At 30.8% G+C, this 27,776-nt stretch overlaps 1 pseudogene across 1 annotated transcript; it reads left to right on the top strand.

The window, feature by feature from the left end:
• The first annotated feature begins 474 nt into the window (after positions 1–474).
• Positions 475–26,722, top strand: LOC120069681 (protein PUTATIVE RECOMBINATION INITIATION DEFECT 1-like; annotated as a pseudogene). Its single transcript, XR_016529483.1, has 15 exons — positions 475–723; positions 18,705–19,180; positions 19,699–19,781; positions 19,981–20,099; positions 20,190–20,233; positions 21,759–21,958; positions 22,183–22,193; positions 22,362–22,837; positions 22,917–22,927; positions 23,066–23,121; positions 23,219–23,300; positions 23,514–23,657; positions 24,033–24,097; positions 24,250–24,474; positions 25,196–26,722. The product of XR_016529483.1 is annotated as a protein PUTATIVE RECOMBINATION INITIATION DEFECT 1-like (transcript).
• The last annotated feature ends 1,054 nt before the right edge of the window (positions 26,723–27,776 follow it).

The following is a 27,776-nucleotide window of genomic DNA, read 5'->3' as shown; positions in this document are numbered from 1 at the left end:
ACATCGACCGACCAATGTACACCAAAACGGGGTAATAGAGATGTTGAACAGAATTATACTTGAAAGGGTTAGGAGTCTCTTATCTGCTGCTATCCTACCAAAGAAATTTTGGGCTGAAGCAGCCTCCTATACAGTTTACACACTAAATAAATGCCCTCATGCTTCTCTAGATCTACTTACCCCCGAAGAAAAATTGACCAATCACCCACCTAATCTGAGTAATCTGAGGGTTTTTGGGTGTATTGGTTTTTTACATCAGAGCAAAGGGAAGCTGAATGGCTGAGCTGTCAAATGCATGCTTTTGAGGTTCACTAAAGGAGTGAAAGGCTTCATACTATGGCATCTACTAAGAAGAAATGTGTAACTAGCAGAGATTTTATCTTTAGGGAGACTAAAAGGTTTATGCGGAAAACTAACACACCTGAACAAACACCTTAAGAGCAGACAAATACAATTGAGGTGGAGCACTCACTTATGCCTACTTCAGTTCTCTTAAGCTCAATTTCTAGTGATACCAGTGGCCAAGTGTCTCGATATGAAGAAGAAGAAGAGACAACCTCTGACACTGAGCAAGAGGGACCCGATCTAAGGAATTATACCTTAAATAAAGACAGACAAAGGAGAACTATTGTACCACCTTCAAGGTATGATGACTATATCAATCTAGCTCTAAATGCCTCAGAACAGGATACTGATTTAGAACCTTCTAACTTTGAAGAAGCAGTAAGTTGTGCAAATGCAAGAAAGTGGATAGAAGCAATGAATGATGAAATTGATGTTGGGTTTTATGTCCTAAAACTCGTGGTTTGTAAACGATAAACTCATTTTGCAAATCAATAAAGTTGTTATTGAAGTTTGATTCAATAGAGTTGTATTAAATATATGAATTGCTTATTTCGTTTTAGAAATAAATTCAATAAGCTAAAAGATCCATGACTATTACATGAGTACTTGAACTTTATGTGGAAACATAAGAGTGGATCAAGTTCGAGTAAATAGTCTAAATGATCTATAGTATATGAATAAGGTTGGGTGCCTTATTCTAGTAATACTATCGGATGCGGCCCACTCTGTAATTCAATTTGTTATAAGGTGCTACAAACAAAGTGATCCTAATTCATTTATGTATTGACATAAGAAGTGAGGGCGTCCTATGCAATGAGTTTGCATAAGATCAGACCAAGAAATAAGTCACTCTTACTTTATAACGTTGTTTACTGTTTAAGACTGACTATTTCGCTTAGATGACCTAGGTAACTCGATCTTAATCCTAAGCTAACTATGAACTCTTACTTTATAATGTTGTTTACTGTATTGACATGAGGAATGAGGGCATCCTATGCATCCTATCTTACGCCTGCTTGTCGTATTTATGTCGGCCTTGCTAGTTATTTAACAACGGCTATTCCCTCGGAGGGTTATAACATAGAATTCGGAACAACTCAAACTCCAGAAATGGATAGGATTTATTAGGTCATTTTCCAACCTTGACTTTCCAATTCGGTAGTATCACTGGGGCCAACCTCTAAGATCTGAAAATGGAGGGTTACACTTTCGAAATTACTAAAGTGTTAGTAAGTTCTGACAAAAAATGGTAGTTAAATGACTATCGGAATATGAGTTATTCTGGAGATGGTATTTAGTCAAGAATGTCTTGCTTTAGTGAATGAATATTTGATTACCCCTCGGTAGCACCTATTCTAACTCACTATAGTATCGTTGCAAAAATAATGAAATTTGGGTACATTATTACTTTGCTAAGACATGATTGGGTTTAAAAGCAATTCACTAACAAAGAATTTATTTATATTTTCGGAATGACTAGTTCATTAGTACAATTATTGGCTTTGGATAAATTAACTGGGGACAATTATGCTACAGTAAAATCACATTTGAACACAATACTGGTGATAAATGATTTAAGGTTGGTTTTGACAGAGGAATGTCCTTCCATCCCTAGCTCAAATGCAAACTGAACTGTTCGGGAAGCATATGACAGATGGACGAAGGCGAATGAGAAAGCCCATGTCCACATTCTTGCCAACATATATGATATCTTGGCTAAGAAACATGAAAGAAAGCATAAGTACTGCCAAAGAGATATGGAATCTCTACGAGGGATGTTTTGACAATCGTCCTTCTCCCTGAGGCATGATGCTATCAAATATGTTTACAACTGTCAAATGAAAGAAAGGGCCTCTATTAGAGAACATGTCCTAGACATGATGGTCCATTTCAATGTGATAGAGGTAAACAGAGTTGTCGTAGATGAGAATAGCCAAGTCGGTTTTATTCTTGAGTCTTTTTTTAAGAGCTTCTTGTAATCCTGTAAAAACACATTAATGAACAAGATAGAATATAACCTGACTATACTTCTCAATGAGCTACAGGCTTTTCAATTCATTTGAGAATAAAAGGACAAAAAGCAAAGGTAAATGTTTCCGCTGTTGAGAAAAAGAGGATCGTCCTCTAAAAAGCCTGGTGTTGCTTCTTCTTCTAAGAATAAGAGTATTCCCTTGAAGAAGAACAAGGGAAAGGGAAAAAGAAAACTTCTACAGGCCGCAAAGGCAAGGCCAAAGCTGCAGACAAAGGAAAATGTTTATACTGCAGCGAGGATGGGCATTTGAAGAGAAACTGCCCACAAAACCTTGCAGAGAAAAAAGTGTAGAAAGCAAAACAAGGAAAATAGTTCCCGAGGGTTACTTGCAATGAGATAATGCTCTAGGTTATGAACATGGGAGAATATCTTAGAAAGACCTGTGAGAATTTTTAGAGTTGTTGACAAAAGATGAATCTGGTTACTTTTATTATGAACGGTCTCTCTCATTAGGTTGGATAACGTTTTCGTGCATCGCTTCGAGGCACCCTGGGAGAATCCCCCTAAAGAATGGTTGTAACAACCCTACCCCCTAGGACTTAAGTTAGGCCGTTACTAAATACATGCATGGATGGAACTCAAAACGACACTCGGTTATGGCGAAATAAATGCTAATTAAATAAGGTAAGTTCAAAAGACTTTCATTAAATTCAAATACTAAATCAATAGTAGGGTACCCATAAATCATAAAAGATAATAAATAAGTTTGAAAAGCGATTCTTAAAAGTAAGTTTTAAACATCACTAAAAATTAAGAGAAACAAGAAAAGAACTCTAAATCTCATGATGCAGAAGCGTAAAAACTAGTCCTAGTGGCTCGATCACAAATTCTGCTTGTCCATCGTCGGTGCATCTTTACCCTTACCTGAAACAACAACATGAGAAAGAATGAGTATAAAATACTCAGTAAGTAACCCCACTACTAGGGTCAAGTTGGGCATCTATGTCCCCTAGATACCCACCTCTGGTGAAACATATAAACTGCTCTAGTCCTCATGGGACACACATACACATTAAACAAGAAGAAGACTGAGTCCTATCCTACTGTAGTTAAGTATACCCACTACTTCTGGTGAATCCCGAAGGAGACACAAACTGGTGAATCTCGAAGGAAACACAAACTAGTGAATCCCGAAGGAAACACAAACTGGTGAATCCCGAAGGAAACCAAAATCTAATGGGCATCTAACTAATCAGTAAGAACATTTACACAGTCTCAACATCATAATCATCACTGTACGAATCTATGACATACATATAAATCTCAACATCAGGGCTCTACAACATACACATATACCTCAACATCATGGTTCTACAACATACATGTATACCTCAACATCATCAGATCAAATACAACCATGGAAGCACATACCATCTTATACTAGCATTCAAGTGTCTATGTGCATAAATAGAACATACTTTAATCATGTTATACTATCAATCTTTGATGTTGTCATTCTGCTATAACCTTCATTTAACACGCTAGCATATAACTAATGCTTGGCCCGTGGGCAGTTCCAGTAGTAAGATTACTTACCTCAAATTACGCCTAAGTGGCAAGCAATTTAATCTTTCTCCTCGCTTAGATGAATCTTGAATCAAGCCCAAAGTGTAGCTTGTTCCAAAACTGCCTTCGATCTCTTAAACAAATTTCTCAATCTAGGCAATTCAATAATAGTGGTTAGAACCTAAAAACACAACAACTATATTTTAATTTAATCCTTCGAAGGCTTAATATACTTACCAAAACATTGCTTGGTCCAAAATTAGTTTCGAACTTAAGTTCGTTTGCGACCCCAACTTAATCCTTCGCAATGCCTGACAACACACTTCTACCATAAAATTCCACTAGTGCTCGAATCTATGACCCAAACACAATGGGTAATAATAAATGGAAGCCAAAACTTGATGGATAGTAAAAATCTTCAAGAAAACCCATAAAAAGTAACACATTGTGATGGGCTGAAGAAGAGATCGTCGGTCGCATGTGACAAGCCAAGCGAGGACAGCTGGAGCGGCGGCTAGGGTCTCGGCTGGAGGAAGAAGAAACTGAAGGGGGGGTGCCCACGGGTGCGCGAGGAAGAAAGGGAAAGAGTTTTTTTAAAATAATAATAATAATAATAATAGTAAAACAAAAAAGGAAATAAATATAATCACATTTAATTCCTTTCTGTTTTATATTATTAAATTCCTTTCCATTTTATCTATTAAATTTCTTTCCATTTTATACTATTAAATTATTTCCGTTTCAAAAGAAAATTAATTCTTGTCATTAATTTCCAATTTGAATAATTTCACGCCAACAATTAAATTCTCGCACTTATATTTGAAGTGCAAAATTCCAAAAATGCCCTCCAACTAATAACAATTACTGAAATTCCAAATAACAAAGTTACTGAAATTACATTATTACTAAAAAATGTGTGAGGTGTTACAATGGTTCCCTGGATCTATCTCTCTCCCTCGTCTCCTTTCCATGCCCAACCATCCAGTCGTCGTCTAACACTTTAAGCTGTTTGCTGCTTGCCAAAGTTCTCGCGCCGCCATCTGAGATCGCAGCGAGGTCGCCACGCCCCGTGCCATTCTTCTTCTTCAAGCCGTGCTGCCAGATCCGATGCCCAACCCTCGATCGCGTTTTCAGCCGCGCGCCATCGGACATCCTTGACTCCTTCTCGTCAGGTTTTGCTTTGGTCTCACCAGAATTTTAGATTTTGGATAAGGTTTCAGTGATTTCTCGTTGTTTTGGTTACCCATTGGGAATGGGTTTAAATTCTGGGTTTTATGATAATTTTGAAGGTTGGAATTAAAGGTTGTTTTAAAATATTTTGGTGGAGATTTTGGAGCCAAAGCTTGGGCTTGACTGTTGATCAAGTTCGCTTTGGGTAAATTATTCGAAGATTAATTACATAAATTGGTGGATGGAATTTGGGCTTTGAAAGATGAATTAAATTTGGGTTTTTGTGTTGTTAGGTTCTAGTTCACACTCTTTATTTCATCATCAACTATTTGTTGCTTGAAGTACAATATTTGGACTTATATTTTGAGGTAAGTAGCTTTATTACCCTCAAGCTAGGCGACTCAGACCATAACATATTATTTGAATTGTTTGGATGGAATTTAGAAGCATGACATGACATGATATTCTTAGCATGATATGAATAGAGTTGAATCATGTGCACGATGTTATTTACATATATGTTTATGTGTGGGACCCTAAGGCATGTATTAATACGGAATGCTATGATCTTATATTTTGAGGTAAGTAGCTTTATTACCCTCAAGCTAGGCGACTCAGACCGTAACATATTATTTGAATTGTTTGGATGGAATTTAGAAGCATGACATGACATGATATTCTTAGTATGATATGAATAGAGTTGAATCATGTGCACGATGTTATTTACATATATGTTTATGTGTGGGACCCTAAGGCATGTATTAATACGAAATGCTATGATAGATTCCATGTAATGTGTTAGCGACCATCCTATCACAATTACATACAAGTCCATGAACTGACAAGTTCACAATTACATTACAGCTCCGTGAACTGACAAGTTCACAATTACATTATAGTTTCGTGAACTGACAAGTTTACAATTACATTACAGCTCCGAAAACTAATGAGTTTGCAATTATGTTATAGATCTATGGACCGACGAGTTCACACCATATTACAGCTCCATGTTAGGACAGGTTAAACCATTCACTAGACGACCACCTGAGTGGTTAATTATTATGTGTATATGTCCCACCTGTTTGCATTTATAGGATATAAATGACCTGGCCCTAGTAATGGAGTTACTTACTGACTATTTTTATACTAAACCTTTCTTATTTTATGTTTTTCAGGTAAGGACCGGAACAAACCAACGAGTGACGAAAGGGACCCGTGACCAAGCCATATGAAACATGAAAACCGCTTCAGCTGAGTGTATGTTTTCCAGTTGTTTGAATATTTTGAACTTGTTGTTAGACAAATTTTTTTAATAATTTGATGTTATTTTCTTTATTTTTCTTAGTTTTGTTTAGAGTTCCTGAGCAAAAAGGTTTTTTATCTACTTGTTTATTTTACAGATTTAATAAATTGATTTGAAATAGTTATCTTTGTTTCAATAAATATTTTACTTTATTAGTCAGAATGTTTTGAATGTAAATATGCATATAAGAGTAATGACTCTTGTCAGAGTAAAAGGTCGGGTCGTTACACTAATGTTTTCATAAAAAAGATCAGAAAAAAAAAGTTAGGACGAGGTAATAATAACCCATCTTTTTTATCTTTTTTAATTAAAAAAAAACTGTCAACTTTTTGTTGATATTGTTAAGTAAATACATAGATATACTAGGGATATAAATGAAAAGAAATTTCTTCATATCAACTACAAATATCCAATTAGTCATTTTTGCAAATACTTCAATAGTTTAGGTATTTTTCATTAGCAAAATTTTTGTTGTTACTATACATCACAATTTTTCTTAAAGGTACTTGTACATTAATTTTAGTAACATTTTAACCTCTAAACTTTAATATTTAATAATTTAGACAATGTACTTTCAAAAATTCCAAATTTAATCCATGATTTGTTCTTCTACCAAGATGTTGAAGATTTGAATTCCCTACCTAGTGATAAGGAAATAAATTACAATGACAAGAGCTAGAGCTAAAAGTCTTGTTGAAGCATTAAATGCTTACATCCAAAGTAAGTTTCCAAATTATGATGAAGAGTTATAATCTTTTAAGTTTAAGGCCACCTAAGAGATGCTGTGAAAATGAAAATCCAAATTCATCCGCATCCTTATTGCCTTATGTACCGACTAAATTTCATGTATTTACATTTATAAACGTCCATGTATAGAGTTAAAGAGTTTTTTGTTGGACTCGATTATATAGGTGAAAGGTTGTATTCTTTCATAGTGACATTTCATTTAGTTTAAATTGTTTTGTATTTTTCACATTTGAAGTAGAATTGAAATTAGAATGATTTTATTATAGAGTTTAGTTTCTTAAGCTTTTATGCTTTTTTTGTATTCTTGTGTTCATAATGCCTAAAACTTTCAATCTAGTTTGATCAATTAAACTGGAGAGACTTTCAAATCTTGAAGATAAATAAGTTCTCCTTTCTTTTTTATATTTGATCAAACTTTTCAAGCCAAATTTACTTAACATTCTTGGGATTGATTATCAATTCATTATTCAGGGTTATTCTTATTATTGTTTTGGGGATCACCTTGAATAAACGAAATTCTCAAACATAATTGAGACAGTTCAGTCATGTACATACGACCAAAAGGTTAGAACTTCAAGAGTTTAAATACTATTTTGGTCCTTATATTTTTACTTTTGTTCATCTTAATCCTTGTACTTTTAAAATGTTCATTTTGGTTTCTATACTTTCAACTTTGTTTCATTTTGGTCCCTGTACTTTTAAAATGTTCACTTTTGTCTTTATGCTTTCAAATTTTGTTCTTTTTTATCCTTGAACTTCTAAAAAGTAACAATTTCACCCCCTTAAAAATAAAGTAAAAATGGAAATGAAAAGACCAAAATGGTCACTTTTTGAAAGTACAAGGACCAAAACGAATATTTTGAAAGCATCAAAATGAATCAAGGTTGAAAGCATATGGAATAAAAATGAGCACTAAAAGTACAAAAACCAAAATAATATTTAAACCGAACTTCAAACTACCCTTTTAAACTATTAAAAGAAATGGCAAAATAGTCAATGATGCGAATAATCTAAAGCCCAAAATCAAGGAATTTTCTTCCCCTTTCCTGGAAGAACCATACATTTCGGCCCAAAAGGCCCAAAATTTGTGGGGATGTTTGGTTTCTTGCTTGGATAAACAAGTTCTTTTGTTTTCTTTCTAATTTTATTATTATTATTTTTTAATTGAGACTTTAGTTTTTCTTTCCTTTCCTTTTCTTTTTTCTTTTTACTTTTTAGAATGCTTTTGAAATCTAAATTTTAAATACAATAACAAGTTTTTTTTTTCCTTTTTTAAAAGATGGCTATGAAATCATATTATAAGGTAATGGGCATGTTTTTAGAAACAAAAATGTTATAAGTATCTTTCCTATTTTTTAGCGAGTTTACATTGTATTTCTAAAGAACGATAACGAGTTTAGATTGTGTTTCACTTATAGTTTTTGTAGTTATATTTTGTTTGTGTCTTAATCTGAGACTATAAAATCCTCTTCTCTTTATTGTAATACGATATAAAATCATAGTCTCGTATGTAGAATTATTGATAAATTTTCACCAATATTAGTTACATAGTCGACATTGCAACACTTAAAAGCAAATTAAAAGGCACATTTTGTTTGTGCATTTTTATGTGTATATGATTTCAAAAGTGTAATTGTTGAGTCTTCAATGTTTTTTTTTTTTTTTTTACAATCTAGTTCGACAAATAGCTAAATCACAAGTTCCTTCAACTTCGTTCATTTACTCACAATTCATGTAGAAATTGTTTTAAATAAAAACTTTTCTTTTAGAGGTTGAAGGTTTAGATCCTCATATACACATTAATTATACTAAAAACTGCACTAGCAAGAAAAGCATACAATGCCAATAAGAGCGTAGCTCTACTGGTATAATGTTCATATTATCAATCTCGTGGTTCGAGGTTCGATTCCCCCACTTGCACTTTAATTACAATACATATTCAAAAGAAAAAAAAAAAGAAAAAGAAAATCATATAACAACAATCAAAATGTTAATACCTAAAATATAACTGAAGCAAAGATGCAAACTCTACTTAAATTATATTCTATTTTTATTTTTGGGTATAATAAAGATTAAATTAAAGTTTAACTATCTAAACTTTTATTTTATATATATATATATATATATATTTAGTTTTTTAACTTTAAAAAGTCGTCTAGTTCAATGAATTCCTAAATAAAGTTTAAAAAATGTCTAATACATTCTTAAACTTTTAAATTTATGTCTAATTACTTCTATTTTTGTTATTTTTAAATTAACTTATCTACTAAAAATAAAATTGTATTTATATCTAATAGACTCTAAACTATCAATTTTTGTGTCTACTATATATGTAAATTTTAAAAAGTATCGAATAAATCGGGAACTATTACAATGGATTGGGTTCACTATTTTGAAAGTGTTGTATGTATTAACTTATCCAAACAAACTTATGTTTAGTTGAAAAGTTTTGTAAACTCATATCTAATGGAAATTTTATAATAAATAATTAAATTAATTTTTATTTAAAACAAGTAAATTTAGTTAAACTGAAAAATAATAAAATAAATTCATTGACTGCCCTTAACTAAACTCAACTCAAAAACTATTTACACTTATCATAAACTTCGTGTTTTAGAGCCATTATGATAATAAATTTAAACAGAGAGATAATTTTGATGTATTTTCTTCACGTTGATGAATATTATAAGAATCAACTAGAGTGTGTTTGTAATATATTTTCACGTGTTTAATTTAAAAAATAAGTCATTTTATAAAAAATTAAATGTTTGATAAGTATTTAAAATAACCATTTAAATGTTTTTTTAATAAATATTCACGAAGGATGTTTAAATAAAAATAAGTTTTTTAAAAAACCATTTTTCCACCAGCAAACGGACCCTACATCACTAACTACATATTTATTTTATAAAGTAGTTCTTCAAACAGAGTTTATATTAACAATAGTAATAAAAATAAATTATTCATAACATAATAGTTATTAATTTATAAGGAAAAATTTATAATATCTTAATTTTTTTTTTATTAACATTCAAATGATCAAAAATAAAATATTATAAACTCCAAACCCGAATAGTAATAAAAACCCGAACATTCCTATAGGTTGGAAGTTGCTCAATCCCCCACGATGTTGTATTAAAAAAAAAGAAAGAAAGTTAAATTCTAAAATAATTTTTTATTGAAAAATTTCCCAAATAGAAAAAATGTCAAACTATTTACAGAAATAGCAAAAAAAATATTAATAGACATTGATAGATTTTTATGTCAATAAACTTCTATCGGTCTCTATGCTCTATAAAGAAGATTAAGATTTTATTATTTTGTGTAAATAGTTTTCCTAATTTTTATTTTATTTTTGAAAATCTCTTTTTTTTTTTTTTAAACTATTAATAGATAAAATTTAGTCAACGAGTATACCAAATAATGAATGATTACATAAAGGATATTAAGAAAATCAAGGTAATCTTCATACCCTGATTTTTGTATTAAGAAAATCATGTTCGATATATTTGTATAAAAGAATTTATGTCTATTTGTTTATACTTTTTGCAATTTTTTTAGTACAACAAATATGAGGTATGGAGATATGAAGGTTCATACATGTCAATTACCACTTAATTATGTGCACTTCGTATTTTGGTAAATACTCCAAAAAAAAAAAAAACATTCATGAACAATCAAATATTTATTCTATAAAATTATTATGGGAAGAAAATTTTGATAGATAAACGTATTAAAAATATTTAATTTATTCTGTTCACATTTTTTTCTACCATATGTGGAATAAGAAAATTGAACCTCTAACCTCAAAATTAATTAGTAAAAGCTTATGTTAGCTGAATTACGATTCATTTATTTATAGCACAACACTTCCTAATTTTCGGTAAATGCACTTTCGACAAATGGTGTTTAACAAATTAGAATTTAATCACAAATTAAATAAATCTTATTTAATATCATAAAACCTATTCTAATATCATCTTAAATCACAAATTGACTCAAAAGCTTAAATTTGTAAGTGAAGGTAAATTTAATCTTATATCATCTAACATAAATGTTAGATAAGAATTACTAAAAGAAGGACCGACATAAAAATTACGCTCTCGATATAAAATGAAACAATTGCTAATAAATTAAGAAAAATCTAAAATTTGAAAAGGTTATAAGCCATTGAAGAAATTGAATAATTAATTCAAAAGTAGTACATAATAAAGTTTTAATAGGAAGGTAAAAAAGAAGGGAAAAAAAAGTCTATTGTTATGTTTGACCATCTGTAATGCTCGAATTTTACATCATTAGTATGTCAACGAATTCTCACTGTATATTAAATTGAGCTATGAATTTTAGGCAAAATAATGACAAGTAAATTTGACTAAGTTACATCTCTATTAAAAAAAAGTCTGGCAACATCAAATTACCACCATTGAGGGCCAACTCCGACGACCTCCTATGGCAGTCACTCCACCAAATCTTGACTATTATTTTAAATTATTACTACTACAAATTTGAGCTTTGTTGACATACGATTTTTTGTTTTGTTGACGCTTGTGACATAAAACCATGAATAAAACCTTAATTTAAACCTTCAAAATAACTATTAATTTAAAAATACATATAAAACATGAATAAATGTTTATATTTAAGTTGACACAAAAAATTGTCAATAAAAACACCTTTGTTGACACAAAAGTACGCAAGTTATGCCAGAACGTTGAATTCCTGATTTTTAATTAGTTCATAGTATTTTATAGTCGTTCTTTATAGGAATTTAACATTAATAAAATCACTTTTATCATGTAAAAAATCAAACAAATTTGTATGTAAAAAACTTTTGAGAAAATTTTGTTAGACACACGAGAGTTTTTATTTTAAAAAGAATATCAAAATGCTAAAAAAAATCATTCAACTAGACATCACCTGCATAATTTTGTAAAATGATTGCTCATGCATGATCCAAAAGTAAACCCTAAATCTTATATCCTAAAACTTCCAACAATATATGTATGGTTAAAAAAAAAAAAAAAAAACCAAGTGCGTGCATGCATGTGTGAATAAAATTATTGAATAAAAAATTCCAAACAAAAATGATTATCATACAAACAGATTATTTATGTATTAAAAAACTACACCATATACCCTTGAGATATTAACCCATACATATGAACCCCACAGACATACAAACTTTAGAGATAATTAAACTATAGACATATGAACTCAACGTAGTGTGCCAAACAACTCCTTCTTGATTTATTTATTAACATTTTTTATATTAATTATTTTCTATAATTATATAATATTATAATACATTACATAATACATATTCTATTTTTTAAAAAATAAATTGGGTTTATGACATGACATCCTGAAGTTCTAAGGGGGCATTTGGAGTAATGAATTGGTTATTATAATCCTAGGTTATTATAGTTGGATTATAATAGTTTGTGTTTGGGTATAGATTATTTTAGTTTTGGTTATAATAGTTTGTGTTTGAGGGGTAAACTATTTTAGTTTGAGAAGAAAATAGTAAACACTGTAACAATGAATAAAAAAAAATGATGAAGGTAAAAAATAGTAAAAACTATAGCAAATAATGCTTTTAAAATAGTGTTGAAAGTAACTAATTAAGGAATACAAAATAGTATCTACTGTAGCAAGGGGTGGTATTATAGTCTTAAAAATAATCTTCACCCCAAACACACCCTAAATATTTTTATATTTATTTAATATAATTCTAACACTTTAAAATTCAAAATTCAAAACTTAGATACAACGAAAACATAAAAATGTTATTTTTTACAATTTGCATTATTTGGATCACAATATCCAAAAACTTTTTTCAGAATTAAAATTCAAATTGTCTGTCAAACGCAAATTTGCTAAATTCAGAAAATCTATAAACATAAAACAAAATTCAGATTATCTACCAAACATGTTCTTAATTATCATACCAATCAAAGTGGAATTTTCTTTATTTATTTGAAATAGAAAAAAATAAAATAAAATTGTGAGATCAACAAGAGCGTTGACATAGTACTTGTACTATCGATCTCAAAGTCTGAGGTTCGATTCTCCACCCCACACTTTAATTAATTACAATATCTTTCAAAAAATAAAATAAAATTGTGAGATGAAGGAGAATAACTAGTGAGAAAAGATTGTTGACTTGACATATTCAAACATAACGGTCAAATTTCTGCTGTTTGCATTATGGTCACTGACCGGCCAGGTGGTGTTGTCCGCGGCCAGTTTCTGCTGTCAGATAAGAATTCTCTTCTATTTTGCAGCCACTTCAACAAGCTTTCCTCTTTTCTCTCTCTTTTTTCACTTTCTTACAAGATATTACTATGAATAAATAAATAAGAGAAAAAAATTATTTTATTTTATTTTTAAATTTGGCTCTACTTTTCATTTAGTTTATAGGCTACACTTTTAAGTTGACTTTTTTTTTTTTCCCAATATGGTCATAATGTTTCGAAATTTAAATTTTTAATCTCAAATTTTTACTAAATACTCACTTTTAATTTTTGATGTGAATATCTATTATTTAATTTAAAATAATTATAAATTAATCCATATACATTAATATTAAAGATTGAAAGCGAATCTTTTGTAAAAAAATTAATATTAAAATTGTAAATCTTGAAACATAAAAACTAAATTAAAATGAAACTGAACCTCAATGGTAGAATTGTAATATTTGAGGTTAAATTCAAATCAAACCAAACAATTAAGAATGAAAAGTGTAACATCTAGAAACTTTGAAACCAAACTTACGGACCAAAGATATTTTTTTTAAAAAAAATAATATAAATATCTATTACACAAATTAGAGATGCTTTGATTAACTAAAGAAAAAAATATTTTTCAGAAAAGTCATTTTTATTTAAAATACTTTTTTAATAAAAGAAATTGTTTAAGATATATTTTGAAAGGGTTTAAAAAGCTATTTTGAGTGGTTGTCAAATATTTTAATTTTTTCTAAAATGATTTATTTTCAAAATTTAAACACTTAAAAAGTTATTAAATTACTAAAATTTCAATAACAAATCTGTGAAATAGTTAATATGAGGTTAATGGAGGGAATAAAAAACACCTTAAATCCAATTAAAGTTTCTTCTTGTCTTCCGAAAGTTTGTTTTCATTATTGTTATTGTCACATAAGCAATAAGTTTAATATAATATATTTTTTAAAATGTCAATATAAATAATATTATCAAATTAATGATCATATATATTAATTAATTCAATAATGAGGATTATTTAGACAAGACATAAAATATATACTATTAACTAAAAAATTAGAGATTTGAAACTTCTATTTAGACATTAAAAATATTAAAAATTTATGATTTTGGAAACTAAATAAATAACCTATAGAAAAATAAAATAAAATCGTGTGTATGTTGATAGATATGAGTTACTTCTCTTATAACCAATTGATGAGATAGAATTCCATGTTATTTGATATGACATAAGAACAAAAGATTATGTGATCGTGTCATATACTCCTCAATTAAAATTGATATCTTCACTTGTTGAATCTTCTATATATTTCAAGTTCATAAATAAGAGAAGTGTTAGAGTGTTGATATAATATTAATTTTGTCTTCACCCATTAACTTTTGCTTTTAGGTCAACCTGTGATTTAACAATATATATATGTGTCGAGTAGATATTTGAACGTTCAATTTTTAAAATAAATAAATAACTCAATCATTGAACTATGACTAATGATAGCTAAAGCAGTTAATAGTTGAGACTCAAACAAACAAAAAGTACTTGTTGTTTTAAGTTGGAGTGCAAAAGTTGCTCAGACAAATTTTCTTTACTTAATCTTTAGTAATAAGGACATTGATTCCCACCAACATTCTTAGTTGTCATTTTCGACTTAAAAAAAAATACTTTCCAATAACTTTTTACTTTTCTAGGTTTAAAATAATTATATAGATTTTCTTTATGGGGCGATTCGTTTTCAAATATATTAAAATAGTTGATTTATTTATAAATATAACAAAATGTCATTATCTATGAGTAGTAGTGTTGATAACGGGGCCGAAGTGGAGCAGAGCAGGTCCCTAGTTTGACCCTATCCTTGGTTAAATTGAGGATTTTCCACTTCGATGGGAAATTTTGCCAACCCTATCTATCAGTGATAGACACCGATAAATATCTATCAATGATATCTAGCAATGGTAGATATCTATCAACGATAAATACTGACAGAGACTGATAGACATCTATCAGTGATCAATATCTATCACTATAGACATTGACATTTTACTATATTTAAAAATATTTCGAGTAATTTTTCATTTAAAACAATTGTCTTTGTTTTTTTTTTCTTTTTGAATTTATTTTGTTTTTCAATTTTTCAATTTTTAAAGCTTTAAAAATACTCTATGTATATTTCTTTTGTTTTCAATAATCAATTGTTGTGAGTTCTCAGTATACGTGAAATATATAAGTGAATCGTGCATTGAAATTGTAAAATAACTTTTATTAAATCACAATGAAATATGTTCTTAATCACTCAAAATTAATTTGATATTTAATTTTATACTTTTATATACAATTTTCATATCATCAACTTTAGTTATGACTGATTGTTTTAGAGTAATTTTGAAAATTATAAAAGTTAATTTAACAATTTCAAAATTACTCTCAAACATGTCATTAAGTAAGTACATGAAATTACATTGAAGGTTTATCATTTTTGGTTTTGTGAAAGCAACAATTTAGTATATGAATTTTGATTTTGTAACATTTTAGTTCACATACTTTTAATTTTATAACAATTTAATATATACGTCATAAAAGAATATTCTATCCAAATTAATGCTAGTTTTTATTATTTAACAATTTTGATTTTATAGTTTATAAATATATTGGATGTCTAATTAGTATATTGATCATCCATATAGATGAATTTTGTTGAGCTTTGAAATAATTTAATTTCAAAATAAAGACTAGATTGTTATAAATTTTTAAATACATAAATTAAATTGAATGTAAGACGAATTATTAGTTTTAGCATAGTTTAAATACCAAAAGTGATATTAAACACCAAACATAAATAAATAAATGTGTTTTTATCAGGTTGAATATTTAATTTCTCTCTTAAAAAATGTTGAATATTTAATTCTTGGTTTCCAAGTAATTAAAAAAGGGAAATTGGACCATTTATCGATGTACGATACCATTAATTAGACATTGTTTGTTTCGAAAAATAAAAAATAAACTGACATTGGCCACTGTGATACGAGAATTGTATGAAAAATATACTTTAAATTTTGACTTAGAATATTATATTAAAATCAATTCGAAAAAATAAAATTAAACAAAAATATTGGTTTTTCGCAAGCAACCGTCTTAATCCAAAGCTGAGATAAGCCTTATCTACGCGCTTTGGCTCCCGCGTGGACAACACTTTCCTTGAAAATATACCACACATTTATTTTTCCAAAATTTCATTTTAATTTTACTTACGTTCACTTGTTAAAAATTTCCAAATATATTGAACGTGTATTTTTCTATGAATTTTTTTTATTATACCAAATTTGATAAAAGTGACAATAATTAAGTTTAAAAAGTTACCGAAAGTTTATAAGCTAAATGTGTAACATTTGAAATATACATTTAATAAAATAGACTAAGTACTATAATAATATTTTATCTTCTTAGTCATTAATTGATATTTTAGGAAAAAAATTAACTTGATAAAATATTATTGTTGAAAAAAATTAACTTGATAAAATCTTTAGAACAAAAGTTGTACAATCATCGCATTTGAAAAATTCAGGTTTGTTGTTTTTTGTTTCCTAAAAAAACAAAAACATTTTTTATTACAATTTTTTTGTTTCTCGCTTCTTTCTTGTTTTTTTCTCCTTTTAAGGTTAATAATATGATTTAGTTCATTTTTCGAACCAATATTATTGTCTTTTATCTTGATTTAATAAAGGGTGACGTAATTTAAAAAATGAACTAATATTGATTTAAAGAAAGGCGCTGAGTGCTAACAAAATTCATAGGAAAATGTAATGAAGAATTTACACGCCTGTCTTTTGTCTTTTATCACCCGCTTTTGACTCTAAAATGACAACAAAAAAAATTCCCTTTTTTTCTTTTTTCTTTTTCTAATTATTATTATTTTTTACTTTCCTTTTATTTCCCTCTTTATTCTTGCATAGTTTAAATTTTAGCTAAATTATATATATTCTTCTGCTATTTGTGTAGGAAATACCCATATATATTATTGTAAAAGTTACGCTATAATATTATCCTTGAACATTTCTAAACGTTTAAAAGATAGAAAAAATATTTTTTGGTCTATAGATTTTATGTCTAGTTTTTATTTTAGTTTGTAGATTTCAAAATGTTATCTATTTAATCTGTAAGTTTTGAATTTTATTTAAGGTTTAGGATTTAGGTTTCAAAATGTAACGATTTTACTCTTGAGATTTGAAATTTGTTTTTATTTTATCCATACGTTTCAACATTTACATTTTTATCCTCGATTTTTTACTAGATACTTACTTTTTGTATTTAGTGTGTTAATGTTTATTAATTAATTTTAAAGAATAAAAGGAATTATAATCAGTTAAGTTTTACTATCTTTATCGATATTAAATTTTAAATTTACTTCATAACTATTTTAAATTAATTAATAGACATTAATGTCAATGACTAAAGTGAGCATTTAATGAAAATTTGAGGTTAAAAGTATAAGTATTGAAATCTAGAAACCAAATCGAAACAAAACTTAAATCTCAATGGTAAAATTGTAACATTTTGAAACCTAGCTAGGGATTTTGAAACTAAACTCAAAACTTAAAGGACTAAATATGTAACATTTTGAAACTATTTCAAAATTGAGGAAAGAAATATGTATTTTTCCTTAAAAAATATCAATGAGTAGAAATTCTTTAGAATGTTGGACAAAATCGATGGATGAAATGATGTGATATCGATCTATAACGAAAATTTAGACCACCGTATTAATTAAGGTAATCACTACGTCATTTTGAATTTCGATTTCTATTTGAAATTCTAAAGAATTTCTCATTCGAGATTAGTTTTGAAACAATAAATATGATGATTGAAGACTAAAATGCAACTTTTGAAAATATATTATTATTATTATTATTTGAAGAAAAAAGTATGTGATTATTCTTTAGACAAAGGGTATGGTCAAAAGGTTATTATTATGACTAATCTAGCCTTATGTTTTTTGAGTTTGAATTGTATTATATTTTCTAATTTTTGAAACTTAGTTCAAATTTATTCTAATTGGATATTAAACCTTCATTTATTTAGTTCATCTTCGGGAATAGGCAAAATACAGCCTTATTTGATGCTTCCACTTCGCCTTTTTCTTCCCTTACTCATTCCCTGCAGCAGCAAAACCCCAGAAACCACCTCTCTTTCTTTCTCTCTCCTTCCTATAAAAACACAGACAAGCCCCATTTGAATCTCTGCTAACCTAACAAAAAAATAAAAAATAAAAAAGCTGATAAAAGTGACAATAAATTTGATAAAAATAAACAAATATTTAAAAAATAATTTCCAGCTGGAGAGTGGTATGATTTATTTGTTATTTATTAGCAAAACTCAACGGCCAAAATTTTGAAACCCTACTCCTCAGACGTTGAACTTCCTCCAAAATCACGCTCCCATGGCCACCGATCATCGATCTACCTCCATACGGAGGAAGGAGGAACCATTTGCCTTCTCTGCTTCTCCAATCTCATCTCCGATCCCCTCTCTCCCACAGTTCACGTCCCTTACGCGCTCTCCCAGTTCTCCCAGGCTCCTTCTCAGTCTCCATTCCTCCAGACCTTCCTCACTTTCGATTCTCACTTCATTGTCGCTCCCTTCGTCGCCGCACTCTGCTCCTTCGACGATGACGCCATTGCTCGCCAAGTCGTTGATCTTGTTCGTCACCTCTGTGATGTTACTGAAGTTAACGGTGATGGATCTCTTTGCGACGACTTTATCGCCAGAGTTTCGGATCGGCTTTCTTCTGGCGCGTTGTCTTGGAGCCGCCATCGGGGGTATATGGTAATCATGTTTGTTCTACTGTTCTAGATTCGTGCGTATTTCGTTGGAATGCTTCATTGTGCCTGTAGTTATGGAATGCGTATTTCATCAGGTGATTTTTTTTTTTTTTTTTTTTTTTCATTTGTTCCTTTTTGCTTCATTGTTATGGAATGCTTATGTCTGCCTGTAGTTAATAAGAGACTGATTTCACTTCAACAGACAGGAAACCAATTACACATGTTTTTTCTTCCTTTTGTTTTTTCCTTTTTTTTTTTTTTTTTTTTTAAAAAAAAAAATTTCGGGGAGGAATAAAAAATTGGCTACTACTGCCAGACCAGAAGAGGTAGCTTTCTCAGACATAAACACAGAAATAGCTTTCTCAGAGTTTAGTGGACACTTAACGAACCAGCCAAACAAATGACAATGAAAAGGAAAGTTACAGCAATACATTCATAATGCTACAACAACCAAAGGAAACAAACATTACCTAATATCAAACTCTTCAGATTTCTGTACAGCTTCTTCAGAAATCTGTACAGCTTCTTGGGCAGCTTTAAACTATCGGACAACAAATTTCCATGGCCAAATTAAGAACAACGATGGCCTCGCGTCAAATCTCGTGCCAGGCCTTGAATTACCAAGGTGATAAACTGAATAATTCGAAAGAAGCAAATTATTTTGTACTGCGCATATGCATTTTTTATGACAAGTTCTGAATTACTCTTCATATGCAGCAAGGAGATATGGGGAGAGATCCTCTTTGTTCTATATAAATTGACCACAATTCAATATGCATCTAACCATAGTACTGAAAATGATATTCTCTTTGCATTTTGTCCAGAACTTCTGTTCCTATCTCTGGAGGCGCTCATGAAGACTCAAAATGATGATGTCCGATTGAAATATGTAGGTTTGTCAACTTCTTCAAAACCACTTTTTCTGTGTTTCCTAGACCGAACATGATGGCTAAATCTTCTTTCTGGTTTATAATTTGTAGCTGGTGGTGCATGAGTTTGGGTGATATTTTTGAATGTTTGCATTTGCATACAGATGAAGCCAAGTTTCTCATTTCTCACTCTTCTTTTATCTGATGTGTATTGATTTATATACTGACAACTACCAGAATATTATCTTGTTAATTTTCCACAAATTCCTCTCCCTTTTACTGCTTTCAACCCCTCCTAGACAGCATTCTGTATGCCTTCAATATGTGTTTTGTTACTACAGAATGAAGCTCATAACACACTTGTAGTCCTGAGGCTGACCCAATAAAACCAGTGTCCTAAAGTGAATCAAGTAATGAGTTTAGTCATCTATGTAGTTGGTTAAAAATAGGGAGGGGCGCTTCAGAAATTATAGAATTTTCTGTTTCTCTGCAAAACTTGGTTATTTTCTATTCTATCCTTACATCACACATTTCATATGGCCTTGAATCGCATTTTCAGGGTTTACATTTTATTCTAGTGTTTAATCTTTAATAACATTTTTAATTACTTTTTTCTTCAAATTCATGCCAATTGGGAAGCGTTTTTGTCATCCCCGTAGCTAGGTGGGGAAGCCTCATCTCCCATCCCTTATAACCTCCTTTGTGATAATAAAAGTTTTGTTTGTATGTATATGTGTGTGTGAGTGTGTGGACTTGAACCATATGTATCTAACTATTCCTATTCATTCATTCATTGTGCATCACTACCAGAATAAATGTTTAAAAAAAAAAGCTATGAAACACAATTATTTCCAACCTCGAGAATACTGCATGATCATTCTATACTGACAACTAACCTGAATGCTTTGAGAAAATACAAGAAATGGATACTCGTGGTATTATGTCATAATGGATGGAAAACTGCATACCTTAATGGTTGCAACAAGGCCCAACCTGAAACACAATAAAGCTGCATTAGGCCTTTCTAAATGTAGTAAACTAATAGCTTTATTAAAAATTATAAATCAGTCTCTGCTTATCATAACTAAGCAGCCCCAAAAAAAATTAATTTTATCAGTACAAGAACAACATAAAATGAACTAAAATATGGAAACCCCATAGAAAGATCCATGAATCATCTCTTGTGGCAAGGCCAATAACAAAAAATTTTCAAACACTCTATGGAAGGAGCAGAAATTAAGTTTATTCACTACTTAAATCCCAATTAGAGTAGTGGCTCCCAAAATGAATAAAAAACTTGAAATTCCAAAGCAACAAGATAAATCGACTTATTTGAGCTCGGACTTAAGATATGCCATTCCACCAACAAAGTTGCTTGCTAGGATATTGAAGAAAGAAAGCAAAAAGCTACAAGAAAATGCAACTCAAAACATTTTGTTCATGTGCAAGTTATTTCCAGACTGAAGAACCATTTTACAAAATTCAGCTCAATCACAGAGCTGCGCATCTACAGTATGGTTATAGGTTTCAATTCGATATTCTACCCCCAAAAGATATACCCAGATGAGTTTTCATCTACACGACTTCTTAGCTCAACTCTAAGTTTCTAAATTCTGATTAGTCAATCTTGTAAACAAGATAAGATCACTTATCCAAAGATTTTAATCGACTTCTTTTCCAATAAATTAACAAACGCTGCCCTAAATGACTAAAATTTTGCAATGGCATATCAGAAGTAAAAATTTTGCAATGGCATATCAACTCCAAGTTTCTATCAAAGGTCCTTTGCTTTCATCAGACTAAGATCTCCAACTTAACACTCTGGAGCTAATAATTAGTTATTTGTCCTCAGAGGGCACTTTCATCAAGCCAAACCAATTATTGGTTGAAGAAAATATAGTGGATTATGTATTTGAGATATTAAGATTTTCAGGTGAGCAATCGTAGTCCTGAAAATTCATGAACAAGCATAATCTGTCAGAGATAAAGATATCTAGCTATTTTTTTTAGATCGAAAGGACACAAATGTACAACCTATGAAACAAATCCTAATCGTAGTCTTGAAAATTCTAGAACAAGCATAATCTGTCAGAGATAAAGATATCTAGCTATTTTTTTTTAGAACTCAAGGACATGTATGTACAACCTATAAAACAGTTCCTGTTCAAGTAAGGTCGTAGATATCTAGCTATTTTTGTGTTGGTAAATGCATGAAAACTAGTCAAGGTCATAGATATCTAGCTATTTTTGTGCTATTAAATACATGAAAACTACACATTCTTTTTTCAAAATAGAACATATGCCAGAAACTTCGAATTCTAGGATAATGAAATGAGTTGCACATTGCTGAAAGTAAGGATCCCTTAGCAAGGGCTTGTCTTCAGGCCCTTGATCTTCTTTCAAGAGCTGAATTGCCCTTCAATCAAAGGCTTGCGGTTGGATTTGCAACACTAATTCTAGTGTTGCGTCATGTTGCTGAAGTTCCTTTCCATCCAATTCACAGCCAAACACTTGGTCTCATTTTGAAATGCATTTCTCAGTGTCCTGGAGTAGTGGTTGTATCTCATATTGAAGAACTAGTTCTTATTTTGACGAGTATGCTCCGTAAGAATGTGACTGGGGAGATGGGCATACATCCAGACACATTTGCAACAACCTGTGCAATCCTGGTCACGATTATGAAGTCTCCATCTCATAGGGTGCCGCATCTAGCAACATCAACATGTAGTTTTATTTTGTCTCAGTACATTCGAAACACAACCAGGTCAACTTTTAAATTCTTTATACCTTCTCAAGGAGTTCTATATATATAGTCAAGTCAATACTGTCATGGACGACTCTATCACCAAAGAAATGAAAAATTGTGCTCTCTTTACTACCTTGGCTTTTAGCAACTATCAATGTAACTGAAGAGGAACTTGTTTTGGGGTATTGGAAACTTTTCATTCGATTTTGCTCCAAAATCCTGACATCAGGACCATAGATTTTGCAAACACACTTCTATCTGCGTGTTATTTGAGTTTCTATTTTAGATGTTTAGGCTCATTTCCTTATGAAAAGATGAAATGGAGAGTGTATCTAATGCTCAGTTCTCTGGTGGATGTCATCTTCGGAAATGATTTCACAATGCATTAGAGAACCTGTATCATTTTTACCATCTGATCCAGTTGATTTACTGTTTCTACTTGGACAGGAAAGCTCCAATGACTCGGATCTTTCTTCTTGTCAGTTCACTGTTTTGTTGTTACTATATGTAAGTTCATTACATGATGAAGGTAACACACTTTTGTTTCTTCTTTGTTGTATCCTCTTTTTGGTATATATTTGTTGTCTATGTACTCACCACATGAATACCTCTAGACTTGTTGATGAGAAGATGGTTTAGCATCTCTGGAATAGTATATTCTTGTCATCAAAAATGGCTTACTATGTGGATACCATGACCCATTTATGGTCACACAAATGGTGAATATATATGGATTTTGTAGGTCTGTTGCTGATGCTAGTCGCCACACATCCTATGGTTCAGAAGTCGAGAGAATACTGTTTCAATTGGTGACTGAAAGTGAATGAGATCATCATTAGTACGGTTGTTTAAGCAAGAGAAAATCAGAAATCCATTATGTTATAAGGTTTTGAAAATATACCAAATCCATTATGAACTTTTGCTGTTTTACTTAAACGCTCATGTTTAATAATTTAGTGATAACACATTATATTTAGCACTTAGGTAGTAGGCAAATCAGTTGAGATCTCCAAAATATGCATGTTGGTAAATGCATTAAGATCTTTTAAATTCATATTTGATAATTAGCGGTACCAAGTATGTAGACTTCCATTATGAACTCGTAAAGAAAATGACCAATAAAGTAATGGGTTAGGCTTGACTTTCAAATGTAAACTTACGAATGGTACGAGCGAATGGCCACGAGATGATACGAAAAAAATTGTACCTTGTTGTTTAGTGCTCTGTGTGTTATCTCTTTATTTCTTCTTTTGACTTATAGGTACGAAGGGATGTGTAGTTTATCCACGAACTTTGATTCAACTTATCTACCCATATCGCAATCAGGTTAATTTTCTTGAAGTGATTTCTAGCTTTCACTTGTTAGAATTGTTAGTGTGAATACGTGCAGTCTTGATGCGAAGTGATTGCCATTTGAATGCAATTCTTGATTTAAATGCATTTTTGTTTTACCGGGGTGGTTTTGATATGATATGCAGTGGGAGGGATAAGATTGAAACTCCAGATCAGGTGAAACTCTTCCTTCCCAGAATTTTCATTTTGAGACGTCTTAGTTGTAGTCAAGGCATTAATTGACAGTTCGGTTCTATTTTTCAGTTTAAGCAAGCTGGAGAAACTGCTCAGAACCTTGATCTGGGTGACCTTGTTGTAATTGGTGGAGATGATTCCAACACAAATGCCTGTCTCCTCCCTGAAAACCTTAGGTATTTTTCAGAACTATGAAATTTGTTTATTGCCTCCCTCCTTTTTGCTCTCTCTTTCTCACTCTCATTGTCATATATGGATAAGCTATTATATGTTATTTTTATTGCAGAAATCTACGGTTGAGTAATTAATTATTCTAGGGTACCATTGTTTTTTTTGTGCAAGATTCTGTTATCTATATTCTCTCCTTCATTCTGTTGATTTCCAATTAGGAGTAAGAATTTGAAAACTCGAGTGATTGGTTGCCCAAAAACTATTGATGGTGATCTCAAATGCAAAGAGGTCCCTACATGTTTTGGATTTGATTATGCTTGCAAGGTACTCATTTCTCTTTGTAACTGCTTTAGAATTCATATTTCGTTTGGACTCAACTTTGGTGAACATTGCAAAGTTGAAGTAGTTTCTTCAAGAATTCGAGGAAAAATTGGAATGTCGCATTCATGAGATGAGACTCTTAATAGGCTCTGCTATTGTTTATGCAGATATATTCAGAAATGATATAATGTGATGGTAATGTGATGGTTGATGCTCGATCTACAGGAAAATATTACCACTAATTGAAACTAAAAATAGTTATGATGTGCTGACATGTTCATAATAACTGAATTATTGACATTACCAGTATTTCAAGTTCAGATATGTCCACTTTTTTAAAAGTGTATATTTATAAATGAATAAATAATATCAATAATAAGGCCAATCTTGTTGCTTCATCTGTAGAAAACAGAGCACTTCACGGCTGGACACTTGATGAAGTGCACGACTGCGACACGTTCAAGACAATGGAGCTACAAAATTAAAATGAAAAAACAATGAAACAGCCATTTTGAAGCCCAAAGGCTTATTATAATATCAGCCCAACCCAAAACTTAGCTTTAATGATAAATATGTAGAATTGGTTGCCCAATTTATCTACCCATATCGCAATCAGGTTAATTTTCTTGAAGTGATTTCTAGCTTTCACTTGTTAGAATTGTTAGTGTGAATACGTGCAGTCTTGATGCGAAGTGATTGCCATTTGAATGCAATTCTTGATTTAAATGCATTTTTGTTTTACCGGGGTGGTTTTGATATGATATGCAGTGGGAGGGATAAGATTGAAACTCCAGATCAGGTGAAACTCTTCCTTCCCAGAATTTTCATTTTGAGACGTCTTAGTTGTAGTCAAGGCATTAATTGACAGTTCGGTTCTATTTTTCAGTTTAAGCAAGCTGGAGAAACTGCTCAGAACCTTGATCTGGGTGACCTTGTTGTAATTGGTGGAGATGATTCCAACACAAATGCCTGTCTCCTCCCTGAAAACCTTAGGTATTTTTCAGAACTATGAAATTTGTTTATTGCCTCCCTCCTTTTTGCTCTCTCTTTCTCACTCTCATTGTCATATATGGATAAGCTATTATATGTTATTTTTATTGCAGAAATCTACGGTTGAGTAATTAATTATTCTAGGGTACCATTGTTTTTTTTTGTGCAAGATTCTGTTATCTATATTCTCTCCTTCATTCTGTTGATTTCCAATTAGGAGTAAGAATTTGAAAACTCGAGTGATTGGTTGCCCAAAAACTATTGATGGTGATCTCAAATGCAAAGAGGTCCCTACATGTTTTGGATTTGATTATGCTTGCAAGGTACTCATTTCTCTTTGTAACTGCTTTAGAATTCATATTTCGTTTGGACTCAACTTTGGTGAACATTGCAAAGTTGAAGTAGTTTCTTCAAGAATTCGAGGAAAAATTGGAATGTCGCATTCATGAGATGAGACTCTTAATAGGCTCTGCTATTGTTTATGCAGATATATTCAGAAATGATTGGTAATGTGATGGTTGATGCTCGATCTACAGGAAAATATTACCACTAATTGAAACTAAAAATAGTTATGATGTGCTGACATGTTCATAATAACTGAATTATTGACATTACCAGTATTTCAAGTTCAGATATGTCCACTTTTTTAAAAGTGTATATTTATAAGTGAATAAATAATATCAATAATAAGGCCAATCTTGTTGCTTCATCTGTAGAAAACAGAGCACTTCACGGCTGGACACTTGATGAAGTGCACGACTGCGACACGTTCAAGACAATGGAGCTACAAAATTAAAATGAAAAAACAATGAAACAGCCATTTTGAAGCCCAAAGGCTTATTATAATATCAGCCCAACCCAAAACTTAGCTTTAATGATAAATATGTAGAATTGGTTGCCCAATTTATCTACCCATATCGCAATCAGGTTAATTTTCTTGAAGGGATTTCTAGCTTTCACTTGTTAGAATTGTTAGTGTGAATATATGCAGTCTTGATGCGAAGTGATTGTCATTTGAGTCCAATTCTTGATTTAAATACATTTTTGTTTTACTGGAGTGGTTTTGATATGATATGCAGTAGGAGGGATAAGATTAAAACTCCAGATCAGGTGAAACTCTTCCTTCCCAGAATTTTCATTTTGAGACGTCTTAGTTGTAGTTCAAGGCATTAATTGACAGTTCGGTTCTATTTTCAGTTTAAGCAAACTGAAGAAACTGCTCAGAAGCTTGATCTGGATGGCCTTGTTGTAATTGGTGGAGATTATTCCAACACAAATGCCTGTCTCCTCGCTGAAAACTTTAGGTATTTTTCAAAACTATGAAATTTGTTTATTGCCTCCCTCCTTGTTGCTCTCTCTTTGTCACTCTCATTGTCATATATGGATAAGCTAGTATATGTTATTTTTATTGCAAAAATATGAGGTTGAGTAATTAATTATTCTAGGGTACCATTGTTTTTTTTTGTGCAAGATTCTGTTATCTATATTCTCTCCTTCATTCTGTTGATTTCCAATTAGGAGTAAGAATTTGAAAACTCGAGTGATTGGTTGCCCAAAAACTATTGATGGTGATCTCAAATGCAAAGAGGTCCCTACATGTTTTGGATTTGATTATGCTTGCAAGGTACTCATTTCTCTTTGTAACTGCTTTAGAATTCATATTTCGTTTGGACTCAACTTTGGTGAACATTGCAAAGTTGAAGTAGTTTCTTCAAGAATTCGAGGAAAAATTGGAATGTCGCATTCATGAGATGAGACTCTTAATAGGCTCTGCTATTGTTTATGCAGATATATTCAGAAATGATTGGTAATGTGATGGTTGATGCTCGATCTACAGGAAAATATTACCACTAATTGAAACTAAAAATAGTTATGATGTGCTGACATGTTCATAATAACTGAATTATTGACATTACCAGTATTTCAAGTTCAGATATGTCCACTTTTTTAAAAGTGTATATTTATAAGTGAATAAATAATATCAATAATAAGGCCA

The sequence above is a fragment of the Benincasa hispida genome, chromosome 1, assembly GCF_027475165.1.
Source record: "Benincasa hispida cultivar pf3 chromosome 1, pf3_genome.v1.1, whole genome shotgun sequence".
Classification (NCBI taxonomy): domain Eukaryota; kingdom Viridiplantae; phylum Streptophyta; class Magnoliopsida; order Cucurbitales; family Cucurbitaceae; genus Benincasa; species Benincasa hispida.
The sequence above is the reverse complement of the archived record's forward strand: the minus strand, read 5'-3'. Positions and strand labels throughout refer to the sequence as shown.